This window comes from Pundamilia nyererei, unplaced genomic scaffold (genome assembly GCF_000239375.1).
Source record: "Pundamilia nyererei isolate P.nyererei 1_Seehausen unplaced genomic scaffold, PunNye1.0 scaffold00029, whole genome shotgun sequence".
Taxonomy (NCBI): Eukaryota; Metazoa; Chordata; class Actinopteri; order Cichliformes; family Cichlidae; genus Pundamilia; species Pundamilia nyererei.
This window is the reverse complement of record NW_005187430.1, coordinates 2,729,927-2,739,722: the sequence shown is the minus strand read 5'-3', so window position 1 is coordinate 2,739,722 and position 9,796 is coordinate 2,729,927.

Here is a 9,796-nt window from a genome sequence, read left to right as displayed (position 1 = left end):
GGACTTCCTGATATGCCTCACAGTGTACCATCATTTGTTTTCATTTCGTGCGACTGGCCTCGGCTGTAACCTTCTTTAAAACGATGAAGCCGCATAAACGAGGATCACTGACTGAAGCTTGTCTTTTAATATTTCCTGACCTTTAATTATCCTCAGTTAAATGTCGCTCTGTAAAAGTTAGTGGTTAATGACCTTGTTTTAAAACTAACAAAGAAAAAAAACATCCAGAGATTCAATTTTCTACGCCCAGTTAATTTGGAGTGCATCTAAATGAGTCCTATTAACAGATTATTATACGGCGTGAAAATGTCACAAGTAAGCCCTGAGCCGTCTTGGGGAATTACCATCCTGTCGATACTCACCAACATCTGAAGCTAAGTTGAAACAGAAGGGCGCCGCAGGCCTTTTGGAGCAGAAACATTTGACAAAACTATTAAATTACACTCTATGTGACCCTCCACCAGTGTCCCTTTTCAGGTCGACTTTTCTCCTAAGACGCTCTGGAAAATAATTTCATGCTTTATGATGCTATGTAATTGTGCTGTCAGGTCAGCTTTCTAAGGCCCCCCTCTCGGTTTTCCACCCACTCCCTCTTGCCTGCTTGTTCTCTCCCCAAGGGCCGACTGTACCTACACAGCTTTTCAGTATTTGCCAGCTCCCCCCTCTGCACTTAAAAGTTTTACTGAAACTTAATCTTCCTCCGACACCAAACTTTTGCTCTAACCTTTACGCCGCAGCTGAGTGAGGGAGGTAGGAGGAATAAGAATAAAGCGTGCTGCTTTTGCAGTGTCTGCGACCTTTTTCACCTTTTCCGCAGCGAGCGAGCGAATGGGAAAAGGATTCCTTCTGCCAGTGAAAACTGTCCCTTGTGTGAGCTGATTAAACAGATTTATTTATTTATTTATTGTAATTCTCGTGAGCAAAATTCTCTGTAAGCGTGACTTGAGGAAAAACTCGGGATTTAAAAAAAGGAGAAGCTCGTCTTTCCTTCCCTAAACTTCCTCTCTGCTCTTCCCGTTTCCGTCAGTACAAAGAAAGAAGCACAAGCAGTTTTTTTCCTTAGGTGCTTTTTCCGGTGTCTCACTTTCCTTTCTCACTACTCTCTCATCTTCACCTTAATCTCACACTCTCTTTGTCTAAACAACTTCCATCCCTTTTCCTTCTTCTCCTTTCCCCAGCACCTCTCCTTCTTTCTGTCTGACCTACTTCTCGTCTTTCCTTCTTTTCTCTCCTGTTTCCTGTATTCCAATCTTATCTGATCTCTCTCCTCAAAGGATGAGTCTTGTTTTGTTTTCTAAACTTGGTGTATTTCCTAATAATGTGTCTTGCAGATTTCTTTACACTCCTCCTCTGTTGTAGAAATTCAAGAAAATGAGGTTGTTGATATCAGAGGAATGATCACATTCTTTCTCTGACTTTCGTTTCGTACGACGTTTTGTTTTCCAAAATCATTTTAAATGTCTGTGGTGTTTACATTTGCCTAACAAGGGAAAAAATGTGTGGCGCTACCTGCTGTGGTGACCCCATGTTTATGTTTTTGCAAAGCTGAATGGAAGATGTGCCTTTGAAACTCCGCCAAGCAGTTTGTGCGTCATTCTGTCTCTAAACACGATAGCAAAAAGGTTTGAATGAATTCTGATCACATTTTTTAGGAGTATAGATTGGGGTCATGTCAACTATCCATTATTCAGCCATTATTATTTCTATCAAGGACTTCACTTCAATGATTTATTGGTTATAAATTAACAAAAAAAACCCTTATAACTTAGAAACTATGATTCTTACAAGTGTGCACTGTGTTGTCAACATATAGAAAGTACCATATTAAAGATCATGTCACATTTGACCTTTGACCTCTTCTTCAAAGTAAATAGATCTGAAGGTCAAAATATCAAAGTTTAACATATTTATTACATTTAAACATTTAAATGAATTTTCCTACACAGTGACATAAATGCTAATACTCAAACTCAAAGCCATGTCAAGTATAATAAAATGGGTTTCAACAGGGCAAACAACAAAAACCTGCACTTTGCACTTTTTTTTAACTACAAACTTCTTAAAGTACATTTAAAAAGACCAAAAACAGCAAAATGAATATATACAAAACACAACATGACTCCCTTAAAATAAAAAACCTGCCTTAGTGGAAGTTTGCACACTTGGAGCGCTCCTTGTTTTACTTTTTCCCTTCAAACTGCTATGTTAAATATTAAACGCATTTAAAGGGAAATGCTCTGAGCTAAAATGAACTTGACTTGACCATGAAGGCCGCGCACACACCAGCAAACGCTCATAACATGTGAGCAAACCCAAGCATGCTGGCAAGCCAGGAATATGCTGTCTGGAGGCAGTCATATCAGCTCTCCATTTTCTTTCTTACGCCCCCTGACACTGTGTCCTCAGGACTGCACATCTTGCATTCATAACAATGGAATATTAAGGGGGGGGCGGTACGAGGTAGAAACAGCTCATTAGCTTGTCCAGCAACGGGACAGTAAGTTCACACAGTTTATTCATAAGACAAATATCTTCCATCTACTACTGTCTCATAAAAGCCTTCTAACCATTCGTCTTTTGTGGAGCAGTTTATGCCCCTGACAGAGGTGGTTAAATAAAAGTTGATGGTGCAATAGAGCGAGTGCACTGGGATAGCTCTTTTAGTCTGGGACGCTGTGTTCCCACAGTGGTCGGCCTTCACAAGTGAATCCACAGATGGCAGCGATTCCAGTCGGTTCTTTGAGCCACAGACCTGTGACACGCAGGGCTGACCAGCTCTCTAATATTACTCCCTCCTCTATTCCCTGCCCTATCATCCCTCTATAATTTGCTTTCCTATTTAGTATTCAGTGCTTTCCTTCTTTCCATTATTTTAACCGACATCGGTCCTGCTTTTTAAAGAAATATTCCTCCTTTATTTACCAAACCCCTAATGTTTTCTCTCTTAACCATCCCTCCATTTGTAATTTCTCTAATGTCCCCGCTCTACTTTATTCTCTATCCACTTTCTTCACCTCTCCTTCCCCCCTCCTCCTTATTTTCTCTCCAGTCTTTTTAAAAGCCCATCATCATTTCTTTCTCATTTTTCTCCATCGCATTTCATCCCTCCGTCGGTAACTCTTCTTTTTAATGCCCCATCACTCACTCGCTTTTACCCCTCTCCTTCATTGCTTTCTTCATCTCATACTATGCCCCCTCCTTTTTATTTGCTCCTGTCTTCTCCCTCTGACAGCTGCAGTTTAGCCACTGAGCTAACTTCTCCCTGGAGGCTGTGTGTGTGTGTGTGTGTGTGTGTGTGTATGTTTGTGTCTGACTGTGTGTTGGTGTTTGACTCAAAGGCACCTTTACTAGGTGAGCCAGCCTCCCAGACAAATAATATTCTGCTGCACTTGTGGGGACCCATGATTTACATAATGCATTCCCTCATCACAACAAACCTAACCCCATCTGCAACTTTCATATCGACTTATCCACGCCTCGCCTCGTTAAATCAAGTGGTAATTTTGACTTAGTTTTACTCTTTGGGCTAAAATTGTTAGTTTTAGTTAAAATAGTTAAACTAGAATAATTTAAGCATCTAAGATTCTGTTGACTGCAGTATAAAGTGTAAAACTTTGTTGTGTTTGTATCGATATTTAGGTCCGAAACACCTAAATATCGATACCAACCCTGGGAGTTGTACTGGATTCATACTAGCGTGATAGCGTCAATATTTTGGTTCTTTTTTCAAAGTAAAAATCACAGGGATTCAGTAGTCGTTAAAATGTGTTCAGAATTTACAAATTGATGATGATTCATCTCATAAATCGTGAAACACTTCTCTCACTTTATAAGCTGCCTTTGTAGGTTAAAAGCATTGGCATCGGTGTTGGTATTGGCAATACTGGCCCTGCATGTACTTGGCAATCTACAGTATCACACAGCAGTACCGGTGAAAATTGCTCCACACTTTTTACAAAGCGTCTTATTTTCTTTGACATCAAATGTGAGAAGTTTCCATACGAACAGACTCAAGGTGTCACTTCTGATTGGATGAGCTCCAAACTCGTCCCGCCTCTTTACACAGCTTAATTGGTTCTGAGCTGATCTCTAAACTATTGGTTAACAAAGTTTTCACTGGTTGAAAGTAAAGTACATTTTACCAAAATAATTATCTTTAATTTCTAGAACTGTTTAAAAAATATTCTGGGTTTTAAACTATCACGCTTCAGAAAATGTGCTCACCTCCTCATCTCTGATGGTACGTTGCCCTCAGTTTTCCAAACCTTTCTAAAACTATATACTCACTTTGCAAGCAGATGTTTACTCCCCTGAAGATAACTTTAAATTGCAATAATGTTCTCGCTTTGTTTCTAAAAGTGTTCATACTGTCAAGGACAAAAAACTGAAGCTGGTCCTCACAAAGACAGAAGCACGGGAACGGACAAACTCTCTTTCCTTTTTCCAGGCCTGGACCAGTCTGCCTCGTTTCTCGCCAGAGCCATTTTCCTAATAATCCCACCCTTCCTTCCCTCAAGAAATCCCCCCCCCCCCTTCACCGCACTGCGTTTTCCTGCATCAGCATATCAAACTCACCCCCCGCACCCGCTCTGCATCCCTCCTATAACACCACAACCTTCCTCCGGATTGCCTTCCTCACCCCAATTATTTCCCGGGACCTTAGCTTAGAGCTTTCACTTCCCTGCTCTCTCTTGTAGCCGGGCTCTTCGCTAACCTTCCTCATTCTGCAGCGGGCGACGTCTATTGTGTAGTAAATACATAGACATATTCACGTTACCCTCTGTGGCTGTTTTCTCTGCCATCATCTGGATGAATGCTCCTGACAGGTAGCTTAAGGGGGGCAGGGAGATGTTCCTAGTGCAGTGGTCCAGAGGGAGCTGAAGGACAAATCCTTCTCTGGTTTAACTTGATTCAAAGTAGAGCCGTTCTTATCATTTCCCATCTCTCTTTTCTTTTAATGTTTTTGACTGTGTGACAACATAAATGCAGCATTTGCATTGCCCTAGATACAAAGGCATTCACACCAAAACAAGCAGGAGCTCCAGCACAGACTGCTGAGGCATCGATGGCTACAGATATAAGATTATTATGGCGGGGATGGATGGTGGAGATGCACAGTGGTCTGTAGGTTTACAGTATGCGGGCAGGCTAAATAATGTGCCTTATATGAAATGGCCAGGGTATTAACTGAGCCATCAGGTATGTAAGCTGATACTGACATCAACTCATCTGCTGAGACTAAGTTGGTGAGTGGCTTAGAAAGCTAAAGTCAAAGCAGTTTTTCCTGTGTACTGTAAACTGTCAGTTTAGACAGAAAATAAAAGCTGTTTCAGGACGAAGAAGGCCAATTAGAGGTACTTCTTATCAAACACAGCGCTTCACTCTAAATCCGCGTTGGCGCCTTATTTTTGTGACTGAAATTTTGAAAATGACAGTCTCCTCCAGTCTTCTGACTTTAAAAAAATCTATACAGTAAAGACTGGAGATTCACTACAGCCCAGATGTGCCTGTCGCTGCTGGAAGAGGAAGAGTCTGCAAAGTTAAAGTCTGCTGTTTTTTCCAGCCATTTCAGACGCTATTGAGAAACTCTAGCAAATGTCCTAAACTTGCTTTAATAATAAGCCACTTAGGCAGTCGGTCTGAGTGTGAACAGACTTCACCCACAGCGGGATTTACAAAAAAAAAAGAAAAGGATGCACAATGTGGAAGTGGCCATGGCTACCGTTTGAGAAATATAGCCGGGGAAAATGGCGCCATGTGACACTGAAATAACCCTCCTCGGCTCACTGCTGAGTGCTACAGAGAGAGAGTGCTGAACCAATTCAGTCTGAACAGCATAGAAAATGAAGAAATTAGTCTTGGCTGTGGAGCCGTCCAGCCTCTTGGCTCCACAGCTGAGCTGAATTCGCTGCAACAGAGCGCCGAGCTCCTGTCGTCCCCCGGTTCCCAAACATAAATCCTTGACGTTTTTTGGATCAACGTTCGACTCGGTAAACACGTGGAGGAGGAGCAGGAGGCTCCAAATTGTTTCTCTACGGCCACAGATGAGTCTGGTGCTCTGCTGGGAGCTCAGTTTTGATGTACGGTCCCATCTCTGTAATTGAATTCATTAAGGAATAACCAAACCCCCATCTGTTCAGACAACTCCCACGACAGCCATCACACACACAAACTGAGACACCTAATATACAAACACACATAGAGCTGAGCTATTGCACTAAATATACATGCACATCTCGTTCACGTACAATTGGGCTGGCACGTGCATCTGCGCGGCTTAAAATCGGAGAGCACTGATAGAAGAAGATAAGCTTATTAGAAAGCGTGTGAGAGAGCAGAGACAAAAACAGTGTGTGGCAAAGTCAGCGAAACTTGCAATCTAATTTGTGTAACATTGATTTGGTGGGTCTAGACATCAAGTTAAACTTTTACATCTGATCCTGTTTTTCTGTGCGTCCATGGGGCACAGATCAATCAATCGGTGTATCAGTTACAGATACTCCTGATGTCAACTCTTATTGTGTGTAGAGAAGAGATGTCCACAGAGTCAATTTCTTCCATTTCAACTTCTCCACCACGATGGGAAGACCAAAGAGACCAAGCTCCATGCAAGAGCGTACCCCACGAGGTGAGGATGATCGCGAGAAAGGTGCTGGATCATCCCAAAACTACATGGGAGGAGCTTATTAATGATCTTCAGGCAGTTGGGACCACAGTCTCCACACTGATAGCGCATCTGCAGGCCCATATTAAGTTTGCCGGTGAACATCTACGTGATTCAGAGAAGGCTTGGGAGAAAGTGTTGCTGTCAGATGAAGCCAAAATCCCGCTCGTTGCAATCAATTTGACCTGCTGTGTTTGGAGAAAGAGAAACGCCAACACTAGAGCCAAGCTTTTGGGCTGTTATTCGGCTAAGGGTACAGGACAACGTCAACGCTTTGAGGGGCCAATGGACGGGGCCAGGGACGCTAAAATCTATAAGAAGCTCCATCCCTCAGTCAGAACAGTCAGGAGTGGCTGAATAAGAAGCAGTGGCATCAGCCCTATGGATAATCTGTGGAGGGAGCCCATAAACCTGAAGGATTCAGAGAGTTTCTGTAAAGAGGAGAGGACTAAATCCCTGCTGAGATGTTTGCAAACCTGAAGACCAAGAAACATTTACTGCTGTGATCGCCAACAAGGACTTAGTCATGTTTTGCTTGGGAAGCAAATACTAACTCACTACTTACTCAGTACTCACTCAGTGACATTCAATAATTTATAACTTCTGTGGTATGTGTTAATAATCTCTGGCTCTCCACCTCAGCTTGTCTTGGCAGATGGCTTTCCCTCCTTGAGCCTGGTTCTGATGGAGGTTTCTTCCTGCTAAAAGGGAGTTTTTCCTTCCCAATGTCACCAAGTGCTTCCTTATAGGAGGTTGTCTGATTGTTGGGGTTTTCTCTTTATTATTTTAGGGTCTTTACTTTATAATAATACAGAGAATACAGCACCTTGAAGTCACTTTTGTTGTGATTTGATGCTATATAAGTGAAACTGAATTCAGTTGTTTTGGTTGATATTCTGTCCTCCATTAAAATGAAACTACCATAAAAATGAGAGACTGTTCATTTCTCTGTAAGTGCACAAACTTATAAATTCAGCAAAGATCAAATAATTATTTCTCCCACTGTAGTTCTGAATCGAGTGGGATAGAGAACTTAGAGAGAAATGTATAAATGTGTCTTTGCAGTGCACAGAAACAGAAATTCTCTGGACACGGTTAACTGTGTGTGTGATGAGTGTAAAAGCACTTGGGATGATTCAGTAATAGAAGGATGTCGCATATAAAGAGCAGCAGGACATCAAAACATATGACAGGCAGCAGATTTACAGTGAAACCCTGCTGGGAAACACAGAGCAGTATGATGTAAGCCTCCTGCTGTGTTCATTTATAGCTGCTGTGAATGTGTGTGTGGTTAGACTCTGTAGCAGTGTGCCTGCATCTGCCTGAGCGTGTGTACCCTCTTTTGTGGTGTCTCATAAGAGGTTTAGGTGGCTCGTGTGCAAGTGTGTGTGCGTGCACCCTCTGTTGTTTTGTTTCATTGCAGCCCTGTAATTACCTTCAGTCAGATCTGCTTCTGTAACACAGGTGGGAGACACAGAATTTAATTACAGGGTAGGAGCCATGCTACAGCCCACCTGCGTGCGTGTCTCTTTGCACCTGTGTGTGCCTTTGCTCTTTTTGCATATACATATTGGTGTGTAGATGAGTTGTGTGCAACTGTACACGCTTTTCTTGCACAAATTGCATGCAAAAGTTATACATCTTCTTTCTGCTGTGGTTTCTGTGTAACCCATGTGTGTGTGTGTGTGTGTGAGGCGGGAGAGTGAGCAAGTCTGAATAAAACTGAAAGAGACAGAAAAAGACAAAGGGAGAGAGAGCGACCACCTGGCGCCTGATCAGCGGCAACATGATGGAGATTAAAAAGACCACGAGAGGGATTTTTGTTCTTCTCTCCTTCTCTTCAGATCGGGCTGTGTGATCGGCCCACATCTTTGTTCTTCTGCTCCAACACACGTCTTCAGCTGTGAGCGTCAGTCATCAGTGAGCTCAAAGTGCTAAAGGTGTGCTTCATCATCCTTGTTGCTAAGCAACTCAAAGTTTGACAACATCTTGGAAGCTGTCTAATTAGCTGTGGATGGCTGCTCTCCGCAAATACAGTGGAACAAGTCTGCATTTTGTGGTTGTGTCTGTTGTGGGGCAGCAACATATCAACGTCAAGCGAGCACACCAGCTTCAGGTGTTCAAAAGCTGACTGGTAATGTGCTGCCAAGTTGTGATGACACAATGTAATCTAGCAGGCGTTCGGTTCAGCTGTTTGGGCACAGGTGTTGCATTGTTGACTGTGTTGCTATGAGACAAGCCCTCGGGTACTGCAAGGAATAAAGCAAACTGCCTCGGCTTGTACATGCACAAGTCTGTTAAAAAATATTATAATTAATGCACTGGCGGACAAAAAAAAGTCACTGTAGTCTTAAGGTGCAGCAATACTGGAGCCACAAAAGTCCTCTGCCTTTGAAGGCTCACACACAAAGGTCACAAGTACAAGAGTGGAGTCATGTTAACGATTCATTAAAATTTGGCTTACACCCACCAAAGTGTTCAAGGTCAACTAATGATTTATTGGTGGAAAATTGACAAAAAGCCTTATAAATTAAAAACTATAATTCTTAGCAGTGTGCTGTGTATTGTCAGTAATAGAAAGTACCATATAAAGATTTAAAATATCATGTCACATGTCACCCCTGACCTCTCCTTGAAGGTCAATAGATTGCCATTAGCCGTTTCTGGCCGGGTCCAAACTCTGCCTCAGGTCCCAAAGTCAAACAAACACTGCGGCATCACCTAGAGTTAAAAACTGTCTAAATTCTTTCACCTTTAATAAGATGATCAGCGTTCTGCTCTACAAGGTAAAACAATTAAGTTTAACATCCAGGCATCCATGAAAACACAATTTATCAAATTTAACAGAGTTAGAAGTTAGCAGGAAGTTAGCTTGCTAGTTTCCATCTAAACCTAATATTCCATGTTCTGAACGAGGGATTTATGATCATATTAAAACGTACAGCTCTGCTATCACTTCTGACATAAATGAAGAAAGAAAACTAAACAGCAGTGACGTTTGTAGGGTGACTGAAGTTGGGCTAGCTGGTATATAATGATGTGCTACGTGGTGGCTAGCTACACAGCTATGAGTAGCATAATATAAACACATTAGCACAGTGAAGCTGGAGGATGAACGCGAACCTTTTTCCA